The 21,740-nt window shown below is 41.2% G+C and overlaps 1 pseudogene across 1 annotated transcript; it reads left to right on the top strand.

The window, feature by feature from the left end:
• Positions 1-1,858: 1,858 nt before the first annotated feature.
• LOC311185801 (small ribosomal subunit protein uS5-like) lies at positions 1,859-3,693 on the top strand (annotated as a pseudogene). Its single transcript has 2 exons — positions 1,859-1,960; positions 2,975-3,693. The product of its transcript is annotated as a small ribosomal subunit protein uS5-like (transcript).
• Positions 3,694-21,740: the final 18,047 nt, after the last annotated feature.

The following is a 21,740-nucleotide window of genomic DNA, read 5'->3' as shown; positions in this document are numbered from 1 at the left end:
TTATATATATTATAAAATACTACAGTGTATATCAAATGAAATGTTATTCAGCCTTAAAAAGGAAGGACACTCTACAGTATGCTACAGTATGGATGACTCTTTTTTTAAATTTTTTAAAAATACTTAGCCTTCTGTATGTGTGACAATCATACTATCTCATACTTTATTTATTTTTTAAGATTTATTTATTCATTTATACAAGCACTGAGTACAGTCAGAAGCGCGGGAGGGTGAGAGAATTCACCAGAGCCAGATTAGGGAACAGAACAGGCAGAGTGATGAAATATACTGCTGAGGGGAGCAGCGGGCAGCAGGAGAGGTCTGCGCGCCATGTGGGACCCTCACCGGTGGCTAGGGATCGAACCAGCACTGCAGAGCTTCGCAGCCCAGCGCTCAACCACTGTGCCACCAGGGGACACCCTACAATATGGATGACTCTTGAGTACATTATGTAAGTGAACTAAGCCAGTCATAAAAAAACAAACACTGTCTGATTGTACTTGTATGAGGTACTCAAAGTAGTCAAAATTTTAAAGACGAAGTATAAGTGGTTGCCTGGGACTAAGAGGAGGAAATGTGGGGTTGGTTTTTTAATGGATAAGAGTTTGGAGAGATGAAGAGCTATGGAGATGGATTGCAACCAAGTGGATGGTTGCAAACCAAGGGGAGGAAGAAATGCCGTTGATGATTTATGTCCTGCTTGTAGGCAAATGGGAGGGCTGAGAACGTTTTCTGCGTTTGCTCCTGCTTCATGTTCTTTAGCTCAAAATAATTGTGTCAAAGAGGCATATATATTTCAGAGTGACAATCTGGTTTCCTCCACCAGGGAGCCAGATTCAATCTTTAATCAGCATAGTCATCACCTAACATGAATACCAAGACCCTGACTTCTCCCTCCTCAGAAGAACCACGCACTAGTGTCCGTCCCTGCCTGGCAAGCAGAGACACTAAGGGCTCACACGTGGAACACTGTCACAGCTTTCATCAACATTGAGACATGTTTTAGAGTTGAGGCTTGCAGCAGTTAACATGACTTGCAGGCTTTCCATAAGCAAGCAGATGTGAAGCCAGGCTGCTGCCTCAAGAGCATTCATTGCCCTTTAATCAGTAGTGAGAAAGACCCAAGGGAGGAAGAGTCAGATTTAGGGGGTACACTCGACAGGATTGCCGTCAGCCCAGGGTTCGCCGATACTGGAAGGATGGCTGATACTTAATGAGCGTGTCTTCTCATGCCAATTTTCACCCTTCAATTTGGTTCCCTTATAGTGGTCATAATTATTTACAGTGTTGTTAAAAAGCAATGAAAACTATACAACTGATCCTGAGAAACGGGACATTACCTTCAAAGCAGATATCAGAAATCCCCAACAATGCCACAAGGGAGGATGCCTTTAGTATATGGAAGACCATGAATAAACGTCCAGATTGGACTATCAGAAAAAGGCAAGAAAGGGGCAAATATGAGTACCCAACTTTCATAAAAAAATTTTCTCTTAAAGTGGCATAGATATCTAAACAATCCCTAGCCACTACCTTTATTTTGCTATATTAAAACCAAGACACAATATAAAGAATGAGAAAACAATTAGGCAAGAATATCTTTTCTCACTGTGCTCAGAATTTTGCTGTCCTGGCTCTGGATTGTCATCTAGAAAACCTCTGTCTCCCACAGGGCTTTCAGAAAATTGAAGGTTTTGCCAGTGTAAAGTGGCCCAAACTGTCTTTCTGTCCAAACTGGAAGTTACTCTGGGACCTAGCCAGACCTTACTTTCTTTGCTCACTTTCTTAATTTAGAGAGAATTGTTCATGGAGAGCACTTCCCAAGACGGTTTCTGTGTTTTCTCTCCTCTTTCTCCTAATGGGGATCAGAAATGGAAGAAAGAAAGAAAAGGTCAAGCTCGGTTTTCTTTCCTATCAGGAAAATGTCCCAGGAATTGAAGTGTTTGCTGGCATGGGAACCGTAAAGCAACCAACCTTGGTTTTCTTTTCCTGCAAATTATTTGAACATGTTTGATTCAGCAGTGTTTAAACATTTGTGCACTACAAACTGAGGATGTGCTCTTATTAATAGTTTTCTCCACAAGAGGTTTTGACAGTTTGGAAATCCTGAAATAGAGAATGCTTCAGGAGCTCAAGGTGCAATTTTTAGAGTTGGGGCTTCCTGAGTGTTTACTTCTTTAAAGCTGAGAGCTTATTAACACTAGGTGGCAGCCGAGCTCCAGATTCAGAGAACCGATCCCTTCATCAGGAGTATGTGGATAAAGGTTAATCCAGACTAGTCTATACCTGTTTGTCTAGTTGTGAAATGAGAGATCTGCTTACCTGTAATTCACCCTGGAGTCAATACTTGAACAAATAAATAGCATCGTAAAGAAAAGTCATCTGAACTCATGCTCCTTGACTTTTTGAATATGAACATTTCTCACAAATTATTGCTGACATTATCTGTGAGAAATTTAACATTAATTTAAAATTTAAGTTAAATAAGAAACTTAATTATGACATAGTTATAAATAAAGAAGATGGATGTTATCAGAATAAATCTAGAAGCCAGATCAATAAGATGGTTCAGCAGATTCTACCAATATCCATGAAGTGAATGAGGAAGGCAGAAGCTAAAATAAGGAGAAAATAAAATTAAGCTGCTAAATTGAAGTCAAGTGTTTGTCTTTTTATGTGCGTTCACCTTGACCTTCACACCAACCCTCCCAGGGACACAATCCATTTTACAATTGATAAGACGATAGCCCAGAGACATTATGCCCCAGGTCATAGAAAGAATGGCAGAACCTGCGTGAAAACCAGGTTTCATATAGGCTAGTCTGACTTATTTCACTTCATCACATTGCTTTAACAGGAAGAATATGCAACAGTCCCTGATGGATGGCTCATAGGAAAACTTCCTCATTTAAGATTGTTTGATGAAACAGAGCCAAGATAATTCATTTGTTGGATAATTGGATAATTAATCAAGGTTTTAGCATCTTCTCCGGGAATACACCAAACGGCCATTGATGCAGTGCTCTGGAGGTCCCGGAGAGGAAACAGCCTCAGCAGCTTCATCAGAGGCTTCAGCAGTGGGCCTGGGCTGCTGGGCTGCTTAGTCAAGGACATGAAGATCAAGTCACTGGAGGAGATCTCTCTTCTCCTTGCTCATCAAGGAAGATGTGATCATTGATTTGTTTCCTGGGGCCATCCTTCATGGTTGAAGTTTTGAAGATTATTTCCGTGGGTATGCAAAAGCAGACCCACTCTGGCCAGTGGACCAGGTTCAAGGCATTTGTCACCAGCGGTTTTACAACAGACATTTTGGCCGGGTATTAAATGGTCCAAGGAGGTAGCCACTGCCATCCAAGGGGCCATCATCCTAGCTAAGCTTGCTGTTGTCCCTGTGCAGTGAGGCTGCTGAGGCAACAAGATCAGCAAGCCCCACACTGTTCCTTGCAAGGTGACCGGTCACTGTGGCTCTGTGCTGGTGCGCCTCATCCCTGCCCCCAGAGGCACTAGCATCATCTCAGCCCCTGTACTCAGGAAGCTGCTGCTGATGGCTGATACTGATGCCTGCTACACTTCTGCCAGGGGCTGCACTGCACCCTGGGCAACTTTGCCAAGACCATCTTCAATGCAGTCTCCAAGACTTACAGCTATCTCATCCTAAACCTCTGGAAAGACCATTCACCAAGTCTCCTATGAGGAATTCACTGACCACCTGGGCAAGCCTCCCCACAGAGAACCCAGACTCTACTGTTGGCCACCACATCATTTTTATATCAGAAAATCAACTGAATTAATTATGCCTGGTTGAAAAAAAAAAAGGATTTTAAAAGTCACCCAACTATGGATCCATACTAAAAGCCTGAGTTATATAAAGAATGAATACAAAGTCTGCGGTTAGCTAGAAATAATTAACTGTAGGAGTACACCATGAGAGAGTCTGTATGAAAAAAGAAACAGGGCCTCCCTGGTGGCGCAGCGGTTGAGCGCTGGGTTGAGAAGCTGCCCGCAGCCTCCACGGCGCCGGTTCGATACCTGGCTGCTCCCCGGCCACTGGAGGAGGGTCCCACATGGCGCGCAGACCTCTCCTGCCGCCCGCTGCTCCCCTCAGCAGTGTACTTCGGTCCTTCTGCCTGCTCTGCTCCCCGCTCTGGCTCTGGCAAATTCTCTCACCCTCCCGCGCTTCTGACTGTACCCAGTGCTTGTATGAACAAATAAATAAATAAATACTTAAAAAAAAAAAAAAAGAGAAACAGACTTTAGCTAAGGTTGGTCAGTATGGGCCAACAATATCACTTGTGGCCAAAAGTTAATAAAATGGAAAGAGATTGAGGTTCTCTTCATGTCTACTTGTGGGTCATTCTGTTTAGTTCTGGGGCATATTTAGAGGACCAGTGTTTGAAGAAATAACAGGTGGTGAGGAGCATGGAAAAGATATAAATGAAAAATGATTGCAAAATTTGACCTAGTAAAGAGAAAGTACAGAGAAGATGTGAAAAACTGACTTTTAGTGACTCGAAGTCAATTAGATCTATTCTGCGGTTCCTGAAATCACAAGTAGGGTTCATAGAAATAGGCTAGTAGGAAGCAGATTTCAATTCAAAATAAGTGTAGCAAGAAAAAAATTAAAACAATTCATTGCAATGACTTTCACATATTGTGGGTTTAATGTAAGACACATTCTGCTTAGGGAAATAACTTGTTGAGACTCTGGGTATGAAAGGTGGGGTCAGAGAGAAGATACAAAATTTAAAGTTCAATTCTTAAAACTCAACTTCCCTGATTAATAAGATGAGAGGAATTTTCACGTTTACTGGGGAGCTATGGAGAGAAGGAAGAAGGTGAGGAGGGCTGGGGAAGAGCCATCTGGCAGAAGGCCTAGTCGGCTGCAGAGACATGCTGAGTGAGAAATTTGCTGAGGTGAGGAATGACCAAAAAAATTTTTGGCACAGTAACACATGGTGTTAAATTTGAAATTATTTCCTGTTCTATACCACAGTCACCTTCAGCTACCACTAACCCTCCAGGAAAAGTCTGTCAAACACAGTGACTTTGGGTCACTGGTGTTTGGGAGAATGAAAGAAGAGGAATAAGGTCAGGATGGAGTGACATGACCTGTGAGAAAAGACAATGAATGTGAGTGCAGAGGTGCAAACAAGCAAACTGTGGCCTAGACTGACTACATCAGTAGTGGATCCCTGGAAATCCATGAGAGTGTTGGGGGAGGCAGCCCAGACCCACCTTATTTGGAATTAAAGATCAGGGTGCCTTCAGCAGGATGCAAGAATAGTGGCAGGTTTGGATCATACTAGGAGAGACTTAAAATTGACCAGCAAGGTAGTGAGCCCCAGACTCCTAAAGAGTTCTCTTGGTAGCATCTGATCAGCATGCTGTCGAGGGAATTGTTGCATCAGTTGGGAGTCCAGATGAGCTACCTGGGTCTTGATGAAAGAAACTCACCCCCTCTACCCGCCTCGTTATGTCCTGTCATTTAGACATTGACTTTGAATTGGCAGCAATTTAATGTGTTCAAATATACATTAATGCTAGGTACATTAATCCTTAAGTGACTGCTTTTGGGGGGCGGGGGAGACAAACAAACCAAAAACCTGATTCTGCTTTTCTTTTCTTTTTTTTTTTCTTTTAGCAATAGATTTTATTATGTGATCAGAACACAATGCATCTATCTTTCAGTTATTTGACTTAACAATTTAATTTAGGTAGTACAAAATTATACTACTGTTTCCTTTTTTTTAAATGTTTTAAGTAGCTTTATTTTTTTTTAATTTAAATAATAAATTTTATTTTTATATTCCCCCATACAATTGCAAACGCCCCATTCTGACCCCAATCCCTCCCCTCCCGCCCCCCACCCCCCTGATTCTGCTTTTCTATCCACCCATTTAATTGGTGTCTTATTTCATACACCGTGTAGGGACACACTAATTTGTTAGGTCCGATTCCTGCCCTCTTATGTCCTCATATTTTAGTATGTGCTGTGCGTAGTATAACAAATGTTTTCTGGGATTGGAATTTGGAGTAGTGGGACTAGCATCTGTGACTCTGGAAACCTTTGTCCTCCCTCCACCTTTGCTGTGTGAGTGTAGGAAAGATGCAGAACTTTTGTAAATCTCCAATTACTCATCTATAAAGTACAGGTTCAAAGCTATTCCAAATCTGTTTCGAAGCCTATACAGTTCAGACACATAGCAAGAGTACGTGAAGCAAGCAGATGTTATGACTTGTTTCCTAATGACACTTGAAGTGGAATTTTCCATAAAGGCATTTCACATATTAAGCACAGTGTGCTATTCTTTTACACAAAGAATTGTTTTCTTTCCCATTCTTTTTGAAAACAACCTTCTAGATCTTCCATTCATCTTCCCACATTGATTGAGTCAGGGTGTAAGGGCTTTCACGGGTCCACAACAGACTCCACCACAGCTATTTTAAGCAGGAAAGAGATTTATGAATGAGACATAACTCACAAACTGTAAGACTGGGGAACCAGAGCTGGGCCTATGAGCCAAGAGGTGGGTGGCAGATAAAATAAGGATGCCCAGGCAAATTGAGATTTCAGTTGGAACAGACTTATTTCTAGATAATCTGAAATTTGAAATTTGAATGTAAGCGGGGATCTTGCATTTTTAATTTGCTAAGTCTGGCAACACTAGCCAAGGGTCGTGCCCAAAATGCACCCTGAGAGACTCCAGCTGCTGGCACAGCAGGGGCCCCACCCAGAGCATGGGATGTCCACGAGTCACTCCAGGATTCCGCCAGCTCTCATTTTGGGGTCTCACCCTGAATCTCACAGCTCCTGCTTTTTATCACCTGTCCAAATCAAGTTCTTGAAAAGAAGTCCACTAGCCAATAAACCAAAGGAAAGATGTCTACTTGCACTGGTGATCTGGGAGCTGGAAGATAAAAGGTAGCATTAGTGAGGCAGTCTGCAACGTGGTAAGAGCCTGCATCCTATGGCCAGACTGCATGGATTGCATCTCAGCTTGCCTGTCTCCTTGGCACCAGGTCTCAATTTCCTCCTCTGTGAAGTGTGATAGTACTTACCACAACGGGGTCATTTTGAGCAAGGTATTTGTAATTTCCAATATTGCTTCAAAGTTCATTACTTTCTGCATAGAGTTCTTTCTCTCCCTTGACAGTGTCTCCCAGGGAGAACCAACACCTCCCCACCCCCACCCACCACCACCAATACTCAGCTTCACCACCAGTTTACTTTGTAAACCCTTAGGACTCAACTTATGTCCTATATCCTTACTTATGCCAACCCAGGACATTTTTTTTTTTAAAGATTTATTTATACAAGAACCGGGGTCCAGGCCAGATGCGCAGGAGGGTGAGAGGATCCACCAGAGACAGAGCAGGGAACAGAACAGGCAGACTGATGAAACACACTGCTGAGGGGAGCAGTGGGTGAGATAGGAGAGGTCTGCCCCACCATGTGGGTTGCTCCGTGGCCAGCGGGGATCGAACCAGCACTGCAGAGGCTGCAGACAGCTCCACAGCACTGCTCTGAACCGCCTGTGCCACCAGGGAGGCCCGAAGACATTTTTAAAAAGATTTATTTATTTATGCATACAAGAACTGGGGTACAGGCCAGATGCGGGACCAGGGTGGGTGGTAAGAGGACTCACCAGAGACAGAGTGGGGAGCAGAACAGGCAGACTGACTGAAATACACTGCTGAGGGGAGCAGTGGGCGAGGCAGGTGAGGTCTGCTGTGCCATGTGGGTAGCTCCCTGGCCAGGGATTGAACTTGTGCTGCAGAGGCTGCGGATAGCTTCATACTGCTGTGCTTAACCTCTTGTGCCACCAGGGAGACCCAACCCAGGACATTTTTAAGTGCATTTTACTCAGCGAAGAAATTCGGGCAACAGCAATAGTGATTATTGACAGTGTGATATGACAATTTGGATGATGTGCTGAAAAGTCCATATTCCCTCCATCGCCATCCTGCCTGCCACATCCTTAACCCCAGACTAATCATGGGAAAAACATCACACAAATCCCAACTGAAGGTCATTCTACAAAATAATTAACCAGTTTTCTTAATACTGGCAAAGTAATCAAAAACAAGGAAAGTCTGAAAAACTGTCACAGCCAAGAGGAGCTTAAGCCGATATGCCCACTAAATGTAACGTGAAATCTAAATGTATCATGAGATCTTGGAATAGAAAAAGGACATTACGGAAAAACTAAGGAAATCTGAATAAAGTAAGAACTTCAGTTAATCAGAGTGTATCAATATTGGCTCCTTAATTGTGACCAATGTGCCATACTGTGAGGTATTGATAAGGAAAGTAGGAATGGGATATATGGGAACTGTTGGTACTGTATTTGCAATTTTCCTATTAATCTAAAGCTCTTCCAAAATATAAAGGTTAGGGCCTCCCCAGTGGCGTAGGCTGTAGAGCGCAGTGCTGTGAAGCTGTCCACAGCCTCTGCAGCACGGGTTCCATCCCAGCTGGCCGGGGAGATACCCAATGATATGTGCTGACATTTCTAAATAAGTGAATCAAAATTATAATTGCTCCTTATGCTATCTGGATAGTTTCTTTAATTCTTAGCTTGACATTTTAAGATCAAGGAGTAATCAGAGAGTGACATAGAAGTTGCTCAGTATATAATTAATCCTTCCAATTTAGGCTGCAAAGCCAATTAATCATCCCTGGAAATAAGGATAAACTTTTGAAATAAATCTGTAAGTTACTACCTGATTTCATTTTATTGGGTCACCATCTTCAGAAATGACAGCAACCTTGCAGTCATTTTGTACAGGTTAAGATTCTCTCTCTCTCTCTCTCATACACACACATGCACACACACACACACACACAAAGAGAGAGAGAAAGAAAGAGAGAGGGGGAAATAACATTTTCTACCTATTAAATTGGCAAAGACAAAAAAGAAAAGTCAAAAACACAGTCTTGGCTAGCTGAGGGCAAGCATGCAGTATTTTATAGCACAGATGAGAGCTTAATTAGTGCAGCCTTCTTAAAAAACAATTTGACAGTTGCTCTTAAACTACTTAATACCTATCTAAACCTTGGGCACAGTTTCACTTGTAGGAATTTATTCCACAGATGCACTTACACAAATACACAAAAATATTAGTATGACAATGTTTACTTTCACTTTGTGACAATGTGGGTAAAAATAGAGAAAAACAAGCAAAATAATGTTCATAAGTGGGGGACTTTTTAGATAAATTGTGGTATGTTCATGCATTGGAATAATGTGCAACCATTGAGAAAACATTACCTGTGCTGCTGAATGTATTATTAAGTGGAAGAACACTGTATAAAATGTGGTCCTATTTCTGGTTTTTAAAAATGATATATACACATACATTTATAAATGCATACAAAATTCTCTAGAAGGATACACTATTAATAGGTATGTTCTCTGGAGAATAAGCCTAGAGGGATGTGGGATGGGAAAAGAGTTTCCCTTTTTATTTTAGGTGTTTTGTACTTTGTTTTTTAATATGTTGCTTTGAATTTTTCATTAAAAAAATAGTTGTAGCCTTCTTTGCCAAAGCAAACAACTTAATTTAAACATAAAAGATTTCTCAGGCTCTTCTTTTTAAAAAGATATTTTAAGTATAAAAAAGGAGCTTTTGCTGATTGCTCAGTGCTTGACTGACAATTTTATGTATTGGAGGCTTTGGTCAGCAAGGATGTCCCCACACCCAGGGCTGGGTGCAAACCACTTCATTGCTTCAGTTTGTTACATATGGGATGACTCTACTGAGAGCATAATGTCTACATGCATCAACAAAACACACACCCTTATATTTTTAGAGTTGTATTGAATAGATTTATTACTAGATGCATTTTATAGGTGTGTTTTACATTTCAGCTTCTATATTAATTTGTTTGGAAGTAATAAACCTGTCATTACTTTAAAGTTAATAGGTTACTTAGTAGGCAGTGACAATTAAAATCATATCTTAGAAGTCCTTCCCTAAAGAGTTTTGGCATTAAGTATATTATTTAATCCTTGAAATAACAATGCCACCCAAGAAAACTTGACTCTTCTTCCAAAATAGTCTCAAAGCCTGATTATAAAGAGTAAAAGAAAACATGCATTCTTACCTTAGACAGGCTAGTAAAGGTCAGTTCAAGAAATTTGGAGCAGTTTGGAGCCTATACGTGAATATATTTGGTATCATTATGTTAAGTAATACAGCAGCTGCTGAAGTCAGTAAGGTAACGTCTTAAGCAAACACACATGTTAAGAAACTTATATTTATGTTAGTATTCCAGTTTTAGCAAACAAACAAAAAGCTGCATCTTTTTAACCTTGGAACAATGACACTGTGTCCAGCTCCAACCCATCTGCCCTCCTATACCAACAGGCTGCTAAAGGCTTTAGGCTGCTGGGTCTATGTAAGGAGGGCATGGACTACTCCCCAACCCTGGGGAGTTAATAGGGAAAGTGCTTGGCACCAGCTCAGAGAGCCCTGTAGGGTGGCCCCAGAAACTCCCAGGGCCCAGTGAGAATAGGTCTACACTGGCCTCATACTGTCTTGGAGCCCCTGAAAACCAAGAGTGTGGGCAGTACTTACCTGGATGAGTGAAATGAAATTAGTGATGGTTCCCAAGAGAAATGGGAAGTAAATGTTGGGAAGGCGATCTAAATCCACTGTGAGGTACAATCATAAATGAGGTGTGACCTCTGAGTTATTTGGGGGCAGGAGCCCTTTTTTTGTAAGTTTTAAAGAAAAACCCCTGTCAGTATTGGCTAGCTGAATACAACCAAGAACACACCTGTCACGGAGAAGTTGGGTTAATTGCTCACTGCAGAGGGGAACACACAGCAGGGGAATTTGGGGCATCTTAATAAGAGGGTGCTAGAGGAACTTATTATAGGATTTGCACTTGTGTTTGGTGCTTTTGATGTGGCTTCAGAGAAGTAGAGGTTTGTTCTTGGTCTGATGTTATGTGGCTGTCTAAAGCAAGGATAAGTCTATGATTGGATACATTAATAAAATTTAATTATAAGAAGGGCAGGCCAGAGTGGGCCTGAAGCTGTGAGTGCTAAAAGAGGCAGCAGTCACCCAGATTGACAAGGAGAAGGGACAGCTGGTTGTCTATGTTTGTGTGGTGTGCAGGTTTTAATTGTATTCAGACACGACTCCCAAGTACTTTGTGTGTGTCTTGCTTAACCTCAGTGTGGCCCTGTCTGACACTGATGTTCTGTGAACTTGTTTCTGTTCACTAGAAGAACAGCATGACCTAGCTGAAGATGCCAGGCCAACCTCTGGATGTTGGATTCCTTTCTTGTCTCACCAATAATTACATTTTTTTCTTTGTATATATGACTGGTAAAATTCATTAACAAGAAATCTATTTCATAGGGTTTCTTTAGTTTAAAATTCTCTTAAAGTTTAATTTTCTTTGCCAGACATGCCAATGTTAAACTGATTATTGTAATTTAAAGCTATGTAGACAATAGGTATAAGTCATATCAAACAAGTTAAAAATACTGCATCTATCAAATTTTTCATTTTAAATAATTTTAAAAATTATTACACTTTCGTAATTCCTTTGTGCTTTGCAATAGGGAATAATAGGGACTTTGTTTTCTTAGAAAAGATAATAACAGGTAAAAGTCTCACACAAATAAGATAATTTATAATATACATGTACTTCAAACAGCAGCCTGGTTCATGTCAACATCTTGATTCTGAAGTTAAAATTAGAGGGACAATAGCTAGGACATAACTATCACTCTTGGGAAAGACGGTATTTATTATAGAAAAAAATGGATCAATCCTTAGGAGCTTCAAATCTCAAAATTACCTCTTTATTTTAATAGTTAGTGGGTTTTTTTTAAAAAAGACCACTTTGATTTTAGAATAATGAAAGATGACAGTCCATCACAGGATGTATATAAACAAGGATAATTCAGAGGAATACTATCTAAATTAAAAGACCATAATAATTCAGATTGTTAAATATAATGTTTATGTCTTGTTAGAAGCAGCTGTATAGTTATCCTCACTCACCCTCTCAACTCATGAAGACCATGAAGTTCCCCATAAGCTCAGTTATATAATTTACAGCAATCAATGCTGGGTTTTTATCTGTGAGCACGTACACCACAGAAAACACAAAATCCTATTGTGTGTGTGTGTGTGTGTGTGTGTCTTTAAAACGTATCTCAAGCATCTTTTAAGGCTTCTAAATGAAGTATGAGACAGCCATCCAATGGTTATATAAGTAACTGAAGGAAACCTGTCGAAGTCTGCTAGCTCTGTCTTAGTGTAGCAGCTGAATTTTCAGCTCTTACTGTGCTACCAGCCTAATGCATACTCCATTGCTTTGGTTACAAGACTGGGAATGTCATCCTACTACTTCTAACTGGTAGAGCTCCTCTTTTAGCTTTATGAGCTGGTACAACAGGTTTTGGTGGTGGCCTACCTGCAAGTAAAGGTGATTTCATTTCCACTACTCCTACTGAGAGCCCACTACCTGATTGATGACGTGGAGTCACTGGAGCTGGCAAATTCCCCATTAAAAACTAGGCATTGGGCCTCCCTGGTGGTGCAAGGGGTTAAGACGCAACCTATGAAGCTGTCCACAGCCTCTGCAACACGAGTTCGATCCCCCCAGCCGTCCAGAGAGCAACCCACATGGCACAGCAGACCTCTCCTGACTCGCCTGCTGCTCCCCTCAGCAGTGTACTTTGGTTAATCTGCCTGTTCTGTCCCCCACTCTGTCACTGGTGAATCCTCTCACCCCCCACACCTCTGGCCTGTACCCCAGCTCTTGTATGCATAAATAAATAAAAAGTCTTTTAAAAAAAGACTGCATCTGGAAAGGGGTAAGTCTCTTTAAAAAAAAAACAAAAACTAGGCATTAACTCCTGACCTTGGATTTGTGGGTGATGCCAAGTTCATTGGTTCAGATTAATATGGGCACCTGAGGTTCCACAGCACAAGTTGTCAAAGTGGCATCCACTATTCTTAGCTCCAGACTTTTCCAACTTTCAAAAATGGTAGAAACTCTTCAGCAATTTTTTCCAGACTTTCAGCTTTCAAAGTAACAAACCAAGTTTTTAATCTATACAACCAAATCCTTAGCATCTTGGTATTTTTTTTTTAACAAATGATGTATGAAAGAGTCACAAAACAAAGTATTAGCATCTTAATGATCACTTAAGCTTTAATCAAGGGTCACTTAAGAATCATGACCTAAAGGAAGGAGTTCAAGACAACTGATCACACATACTATATTATACATTTTCTCTAGCAGATAGACAGACAGACAGACAGAAGATAGATAGATAGATAGATAGATAGATAGATAGATAGATAGATAGATAGATAGCAATAGATACATATTTGTAATTACAAAACAAACATCTGGGACAGACATGCATTAAACCAATTGGTTACCTTGGAGCAGCGGGCAGACCAACATTGGCAGTGATGACCAAAGACAACCCTAGTTCTTTTAAAATAGGTTTTATATTTAGTTTTACATTCACATCAAAGTTGAGTGTAAAGTACAGTGTTCCCATATACCAGCACCCACAAATATATAGGCTCCCCAATTATCAACATCCCCCACCAGTGTGGTACATTTGTTACAATTGATGAACTTACATTGACACTTCATCACCCAAAGCCCAGGGATTGCATTAGGGTGCACACTTGGTGTTGTACCTTCTACAGATTAAAATAAACATATCCACAATTATGGGGTCATAAATAAGTTATAGAGTCATAACTTAAAAGCTGGGGGAAATGTTTTGTAAATATTTGCTAAATTGTTCTTAAACTAGGTATAATAGTACACCTAATTATCATAGTGTTGTTATTATTTTCAAGTTTTCTCAGTAAGTACTGATTACATCTTAAAGCTTCTGACATCAGGTATATTTTCCAGACATTGCGGAATTAGAGTATGTGGAGTTTAATATTTGTTCCACTTAACCAAGTCCCACTTTAAGCAAGTCCCACTCATGTACATTTCAATTCCATTCCTGGAAACCTCCCAGTCTTTTCATGTTTCCATCAAATTCAAAGATCCTGGGCCTCCCTGGTGGTGCGAGGGGTTAAGACGCAACCTATGAAGCTATCTGCAACCTCTGCAGCACGAGTTCCATCCCTGGCCAGCCAGGGAGCTACCCACATGGCGAGGCAGACTTCTCCTGACCCTCCCCTTGCTCCCCTCAGCAGTGTATTTAAGTCAGTCTACCTGTTCTGCTCCCCACTCTGTCTCTGGTGAATCCTCTCACCCCCGCACCTCTGGCCTATACCCCAGCTCTTGTATGCATAAATAAATAAATCTTTAAAAAAAATTCAGAGATCCTAATCTGATTAACTTCCTACCTCTTATTTCATTTCTTCATATCTACAGGTGAGAGATCACTGGGAAAAAGAAATAAGCTCGTTAATAAAAATATTATGGTGCAACAAATTGATTGTGACATCTCTGTACCTTGAACACACAATATCTTTACAGTCATTGTTCACTCAGTTATATGTATATAATACTTCTGCTGACTTATTGGAATAGGCCTTGGAGCATATAGGTAAAGTTATTGTTTAAAGTAACCTTTTTTACTCTCTTTTAGGTGACAAGTTTCTAATATTAAGATGGAGATTATACTGTCAGCTCGTTCAGCCACTTCTATTCTTTATTTGTTCTTGTTTTATAGAAACATTTGCAGTTTCTATTACATTTGAAATAAAAATCTATCATGGAAACTCCTAACTGTAAAATGTATATATTTGCCTAGTTCTATACAGCGGCTTTAAAAATTCTATATGCTTTAAAAGCAAAATGAAAGAATCTACATTAGGCATTCCAACTGGAGACATTAACATTTTTATAGAGGTGACTATCAAGGGGTTTTTATGTGTCATTTTTTTAAAAGATATATTTATATATGCATACAAGAATTGGGGTACAGGCCAGAGGTGGGGAGAGGATTCACCAGAGACAGAGTGGGGAGCAGAATAGGTGGATTAATGGAAACACCCTGCTGAGGGGCACAACAGGAGAGACATGAGAGTTCTGCTGCGCCATGTGGGTCACCTCTCTGGCCTAGGATCGAATTCATGCTGCAGTAGCTGTGGATTGCTTCCTAGTGCTGATGCTTAACCCCTTGCGCCACCAGGGAGGCCCTTATATGTCATTCTAATTGTGATAGATTCCTTTTCCTCAGGAACTCTGATGATTTATTGTCTAAGACTTTGTCATGATCCCACAAACCATCTGATCAGGGAACCAGCATCCAGAAACAGATTACTTTATTCCTCTCAGAATGAATGGTGATGAGGAAAGCAGACCATTATCCATTTCTTCCCCCAGATTGTTAAAGTGCTGACTAAGGGTGAGCAGGGCTACCCAGGACAGGAGATGCTATCCCATGGCATGAGGAGGTCCTGTAGTGCAATGCCACTGGAGGCAAGTGCCATCAGTATGGCAGTGCTGGTAGCATTCCAGGAGCTGATAGAACCCGGGTCTCCAGTGGGCCCTGACTGAGCTGGTATGTGAACTGGTCCAAACTTTCTTCCTGGAGTCACATGCTATCATGGATTCATTCCTCACCCAATGGAGGCGGCCTGCTGGTATCAGGAACTGAACATAGGTTTGTATGGCATCAATGAGGCTCTGCTTCTGGGAGCATATGTCTACCACCTGCTGAATCTCTCCTGCTGGGGATAGCCCTATTGCTTGAACCTGAAGGAGCTCTTCCTGCAGAATTTCCATCAGACAGAGCCTTGTCATCACATTCCCCCCAAGGCTTGGCAGATTCACTGAAAAAAGGTACAAATCTATTGTTAAGCAGAAGACCACTTTCTGCTCCTTCTACCTTCCTGTAGCTGCTGCCATGTGCAGGGTGAGCACTGACAGGGAAGGAGCATGCCAACACCAAGAAGATCCTACTGAAGATGGGAGAGTTCTTCCAGATACACGGTGATCACTTTGACTTCTTTGGGGACCCCATAGTGATGGGCAAAATTGGCAGTGACATCCAGGATGACAAATGCGGCTCACTGGTAGCTCAGTGTCCACAGCAGGCCTCTTCAGAACAGCTCCAGATCCTACAGGAGAACTTTAAGCAGAAGGAGGCTGAGAAAATAGTCCTGCTGAAGGTACTCGAGGAGGAGCTAAATCTGCCAACTGTGTTCACACAGTATAAAGAAACCACTTACAGCTGCTTTATGAATCTTATGTGCTGTGCGCCTACGCCCTTCATCTTCCTGGAGGTTAGCACACAAGATCTACTGTTGGGAGCCAGGGGCGTGTGCTATTGGGGCAATAGTCCTGAGCCACACCACCCCCGCTAACTGACCTGAGACAGGAACAGTCCTCGATCTGGAGGCATAGCAAGAGGATGTCTCCCCACTGTGACCTTCAAGCTAGAACATTGAGCTCAGCCATAGGCATGCAGCTTCCTGATACTGTTGCAAACGCTGGCACCTCCTAATACCTGCAGGACACTAACTGTCACGAACTCACAAATGCATCAACCTTGCCTGCCCTCCTCCGTGCTCAAGATTGCATAAATAAAAATGCTGCACCAGGACTGGGAGCATCCACTCTGTGACAGCCCACCTGGTCCCAGCTTTACATGTCTTTCCTTAATCACCTACCGTCCTCCATCAGATTCTGCTTGACTTGGCTGGTCGGTGGCAATCTACAAGTGGAAAAAGTAGCCTAGGGTTTGTGAGAGTAGGAAGAGGCTCTATAAACTTTTGTCTAAACTTTATTTTTTTTAATTTTTGACTCATCATATTGGCTATTTTTGGTAAAACTTTAAAATTTTTTGTTTTTGTTTTTCAACTATGGGGCTCAGCCTGCATTTTTTTAATCAACTTTTTTGAGATTTAATTTACCTACCAGAAAATTCACCCATTTGAAGTATATAATTAAGTGATTTTTTTAGTAAATTTATCATGTTGTACAAGCATTACCCCAATCCAGCTTTAGCTGTTTCATCTAATAGGATCCCTCTTGGTTTCTTACAGGTAATCCCCACTTCCACCTAACCCTAGGGCCACTAATGTACTTTCTGACTATAGATTTGTCTTTCTTAATTTCATTGTTTTGAAATGTTTTTAATGGACATTTTTAATGAGGTATAATTGACATATAACATTAGTTTAAGGTGTACAATATGGGTTATCCTATTCATCAATATGTGAATAGATCATGAGATAATCACAATGAATCTAGTTAACATATGTCATCAGAGAGTTATAATTTTTTTCTTGAGATGAGAACTTTTAGATCTGCTCTCTTAGCAACTTCCAGATATGCAATACAGTATTAACTATAGGATAGCCTTTTTCAAAAATGCTTTGTAACTAGGAAGATTGTGTGACCTTGGGAATGTCGTTGGAAATATCCCAGAGCGGCAAACCAGCCAGGCCTTTACTAGCTCATGGAACAGAGGCTATAACCACACACTACCTGTAGTCTCTCCCAGTGATATTTATGCAGCTCAACCCTAGATGGATTTGTAAACTCTCAGAGGTTCCCATGGTGGGTTAGCTCTGGTAATTATATGCCAAGTTTGACAAGAAAGGCTGAGAGAATAAAAGCAAGACCAGAAACAAAATTCTAGTTTCTATTTATTTGCAAATGCATTCTTATAGATACCTTATAGTATAGAATTTCACTATGGTAGTATGAACAATGGCACCCAAAGAAATGCAGTACTCACTCCATGAACCTGACAATATGTTTTATTAGTTTTTTGGGGCTGCTCCCAGTTCTGGAGAATGGAAGAGTGCTATGAGATTTGGTATCTTGTGAGAACTTGTTTCCTGGTTCATATATAGCCAACTTCTTGCTGTGTCCTCACTGGTGGAAGGGGTGAGAGAGCTCACTGGGTCTCTTTTATAAAGCTACTAACCCCATTTATGAGGGCTCCATCTCATAACTTAATAACCCCCAAAGGGCCCCATCTTCTGATACCAGCACCTTGGGGATTAGGTTTCAACGTAAGAATTTGGGAGTGGGATCACAAAGATTCAGTCTATATAGCATGGTAAAAGAGAGTTGCAGATGTTATTAAATTAAGGATCTTGAGAGAAGAGATTATTATCCTGGACTCACCAGGTGGGTCCAATGTAATCATGGAATTCCTTATAAGAAGGAGGCAGGAGAGTCAGAAACAGAAAATATGTGGAGATGAAAGCAGATGTTTGAAGATGAAGGAAGGGGCCACAAACTAAGAAATGTGGATGACCTCTAAAAGTTATAAAAAGGCAAAGAAACAAATCCTTCTGTACAGTGAGCTCTGTCAAATAAACAGAGCTCTGTCAAAACATTAATTTTAACCCCAAAGGCCCATTTGAACTTCTGACTTCCAGAATTGTAATACATTTTTATTGTGTTAAGTGAAAAAAAATTTTTAATGTTGTAAGGTTCTTCCCATGGCCCAGAAAATATAGGATATGGTTATTGAGGCAGGAAACAAGAGCAAGAGTCCTGAATTACACAGAAGATGAATAATCTTTTTCATGACTGAGTAATATTCCACTGTATGTATCCACCACATTTTCTTTATCCATCCATCCATCCATAGAAATTTAGGTTGTTTACATGTGTTAGCAATTGTAAATGATGTTTCTATGAACCTCCATACCATTTCCCATAGTGGCTACACCAATTTATATTCCCAGCAACAGTGTACCAGGATTCTTTATTCTCCACATTCTCATCAACACTTGTAATTTCTTATCTTTTGATAATAGCTATTCTAACAGGTATGAGGTGATATCATTAAAGTTGGTGAGAGATATAAGACCAGTGAATTCTATGAACATGGACCCATTGCTGAATTCCTTTTGCTGTGAAGCGAGTTCTGGATCAGAAGAAATGAAGTGTGAAATACCTTGACAATGGGTAAGACTTTCTATTGTTTTGGCATAAGCATTGCATACAAGGGAGGCAAATCTGTACCCAGAGTAAATGTTTATTACAGTAAAGACAAAATGCTGCCCCTTCCTCAAGGGAAGTAGTCCAGTGTAATCAAACTGCCACCATATAATTAGCTGGGCACTCTATAGAATGATACCTATCAAGGGCTCGGTGTTGGTCTCCTGGCAGATTTAGCACCCAGTAGTGCCTGTAATCAGCTTAGCCTTTTTGAGTAGAAGTCCATATTGCTGAATCCATGCCATCCTAGCCAGCATGAGATGAGCCTACTGGGCGATGACCGGGATGGTTGTGGAGAGTCTGGCTGGTGTCTGAAAATGGGTCATCCTATTTGATGCACAATCCTCTTCTGCTAAGTCAGTCTTCAGTGAGCATTCACATAGGATCCAAGTATTTTCACATTTTTTTCCAATTAGACAAGTATAGCCATATTACATGTTCTTCCAAAATTTCTTTGTCACTAATTTTTCAAACATGTTCCTTCCAAGTCTCCATCCATCCAGTCAGACCCTTCACTATATGAATTAGTATGTACTAGCACATCTGGCCATTTCTCCTTCCAGTAAACGTACACAACCAGATGCACTGCTGGAAGTTCTAACCATTGGGGAGATTTCCCTTCCCTACTGTCCTTCAGGGACGTCCCAGAGAGGAGCTATAGTGCTGAGCTGTCCACTTTCAGGGAGTGCCTTCATATCATACAGAACCATCCTCAAGCCAGGTACTACCGTTTTCATCCTATCAGCTGGTGATAGAAAACTGTCCGTGAGGCCCAAAGTACAGACTAGCAGAGGGAAGACAGTGTAGCAGTGTGGACAACCATGGACATTTTGGCCACCTCATCATGTTAGCTTGTCCCTTCCGGGTCTGCTATGGCCTCATCATGCATGAAATGGTATCATTTCTGCTTGATGATGCAGAGGTCCTGTGCAAACCCAACTTCCTGGCTTGGTGGGTGATAACACCCACTCCATGATGGGCAGTTAAGATCGCCTGGTAACTTGGTGGCCCGTGGTCAAGTGTTCAGTCTCTACTAAGGTGCAGTAACAAGCCAAGAGCTGTTTCCCAAAAGGAGAGTATCTATCTGTCCACAGATGATGAGCAGGTTTGGCTCCAAATTTGTAAAAGTCCACCTATTGTAGGCCCTCCCAAGTCTTCAAATAGCACCCCTATCTGCCACTGCCACTACAAGCATTGTGAGATCTTTTGGCTCATTTGGCTCAAGTGAGACAGCAGCTAGCCCAGAAGCCTGTACTTGTTGCAGAACCTTCTTTTGTTCTGGGTCTGACTCAAAGCTAGCAGCCTTTTTGGTCACTTAGTAAATGGACCAGAACAACATGTTCAAATGAGGACTATGTTACCTCTAAATCCAAAGAGGCCCACCTGATACTGTGTCTCTGTCTTGACTATAGGAGGGACCAGATGCAACAATTTATCTTTCATGTTAGAAGGGATATCTCCACATGCCCCACTCCACTGGACCCTTAGAAATTTCCCTGTGGTAGAGGCTCCTGAATTTTAGTTGGATTTATTTCCCATCTCTGACACTTCAGTGTCTTAAGTAAATCTAGAAGAGTTGCTACTTCTTTCTCACTGGGACCAATCAGCATGATGTCATCCACATAATGGGCCAGTGTGATATCTTGTAGAAGGAAAAGGTGTTCAAGACCCTCCAAACTAAATTATGGCATAGCACTTGAGAGTTGACACACCCCTGAAGTAGAACATAGAAGGTGCATTGCTCACTTTGCCCGGGGAAAGCAAACTGGTGGGTCTTATGGACAGGGATAACATTTGCCTGAACAACTACTACATAGCAGGTACTACATAATGTGTTAATTTGCTCAAGCAATGAAACCACATCTGTATGCAGCTGCAATTGGAGTCACCACTTTGTTAAGCTCGTGATAATCCATAGTCATTCTCCAAACTCTCTGGCTTTTGTGTGTATAACCAATGGGCTTCTCAGCCAATTCTGGTATCTCCTTTGGCCCTTGATAAAAACAATAATTGCTAACATTCATTGGAGTATTACTGCCTAGTAGACACTATGCTAACTGCTTTGCATATTTTAATAACAGTCCTCTGAAGAGGTTGCTATTATTAAGTTCTCTTTGTAAGTGTGAAGGCAACTTGAGGTTAAACAGCTTTTCAAGGTCACATAGCCCACACCTACCAGAACCCAGTTCATCTGACTGCATTTTGTGCTCAGAACTTTGGCCGGTGCTTTTTTTCATTATGTCTCTGATATCATGTTTATTATTCTTTGTTGGGTTTTATGTTTGTTATGTCTCTCTCCTTCGAGACTGGGAACCTTTTAAGCATAGAGTCAGTGCCTTGCTTATTAAATGTGTAATTGCTTTTGGCTGCCTATTTTTGATCTCCTTGCTCTCCTTTGCCAATGTATAGTTTACCTCCCTTACGAAAGATAAAAGGATAAGAGACGCTCTTTTCCTGTCTTAAGTTACCAGGACATGGACATGAGACTTGGTTTGGCCAATCACTTTCTCATCTGGAGCATAGAATCTTGAGCTCTCAACACAAAGACAATGAGCTGGTTCTTTGTTCACAGTGATGTGGTGTCCAGTAGTAGCCTTTTGTGACAGTGGTGGTTACTTTCTGAATGGTTTCTTCTCAAAAATGGTGATTGTCTTCCGGTGGTTGTCTTCCTACTTGCTGGCCCTCTATAGCTGCCCGTTACCTATCTACTTTCCAAGTCCAGTTCTGCCTCCCATCTGTTTCTTCTAGGATATTCTTTTGTGTGTGTATAGAGTTGATTTATGCTGCTAGCAACTAAATATCATGATTAACACCAATA

The sequence above is a fragment of the Talpa europaea genome, assembly GCF_964194135.1.
Source record: "Talpa europaea genome assembly, chromosome: 16".
Lineage (NCBI taxonomy): Eukaryota > Metazoa > Chordata > Mammalia > Eulipotyphla > Talpidae > Talpa > Talpa europaea.
This window is presented reverse-complemented; position numbering and strand designations above follow the sequence as displayed.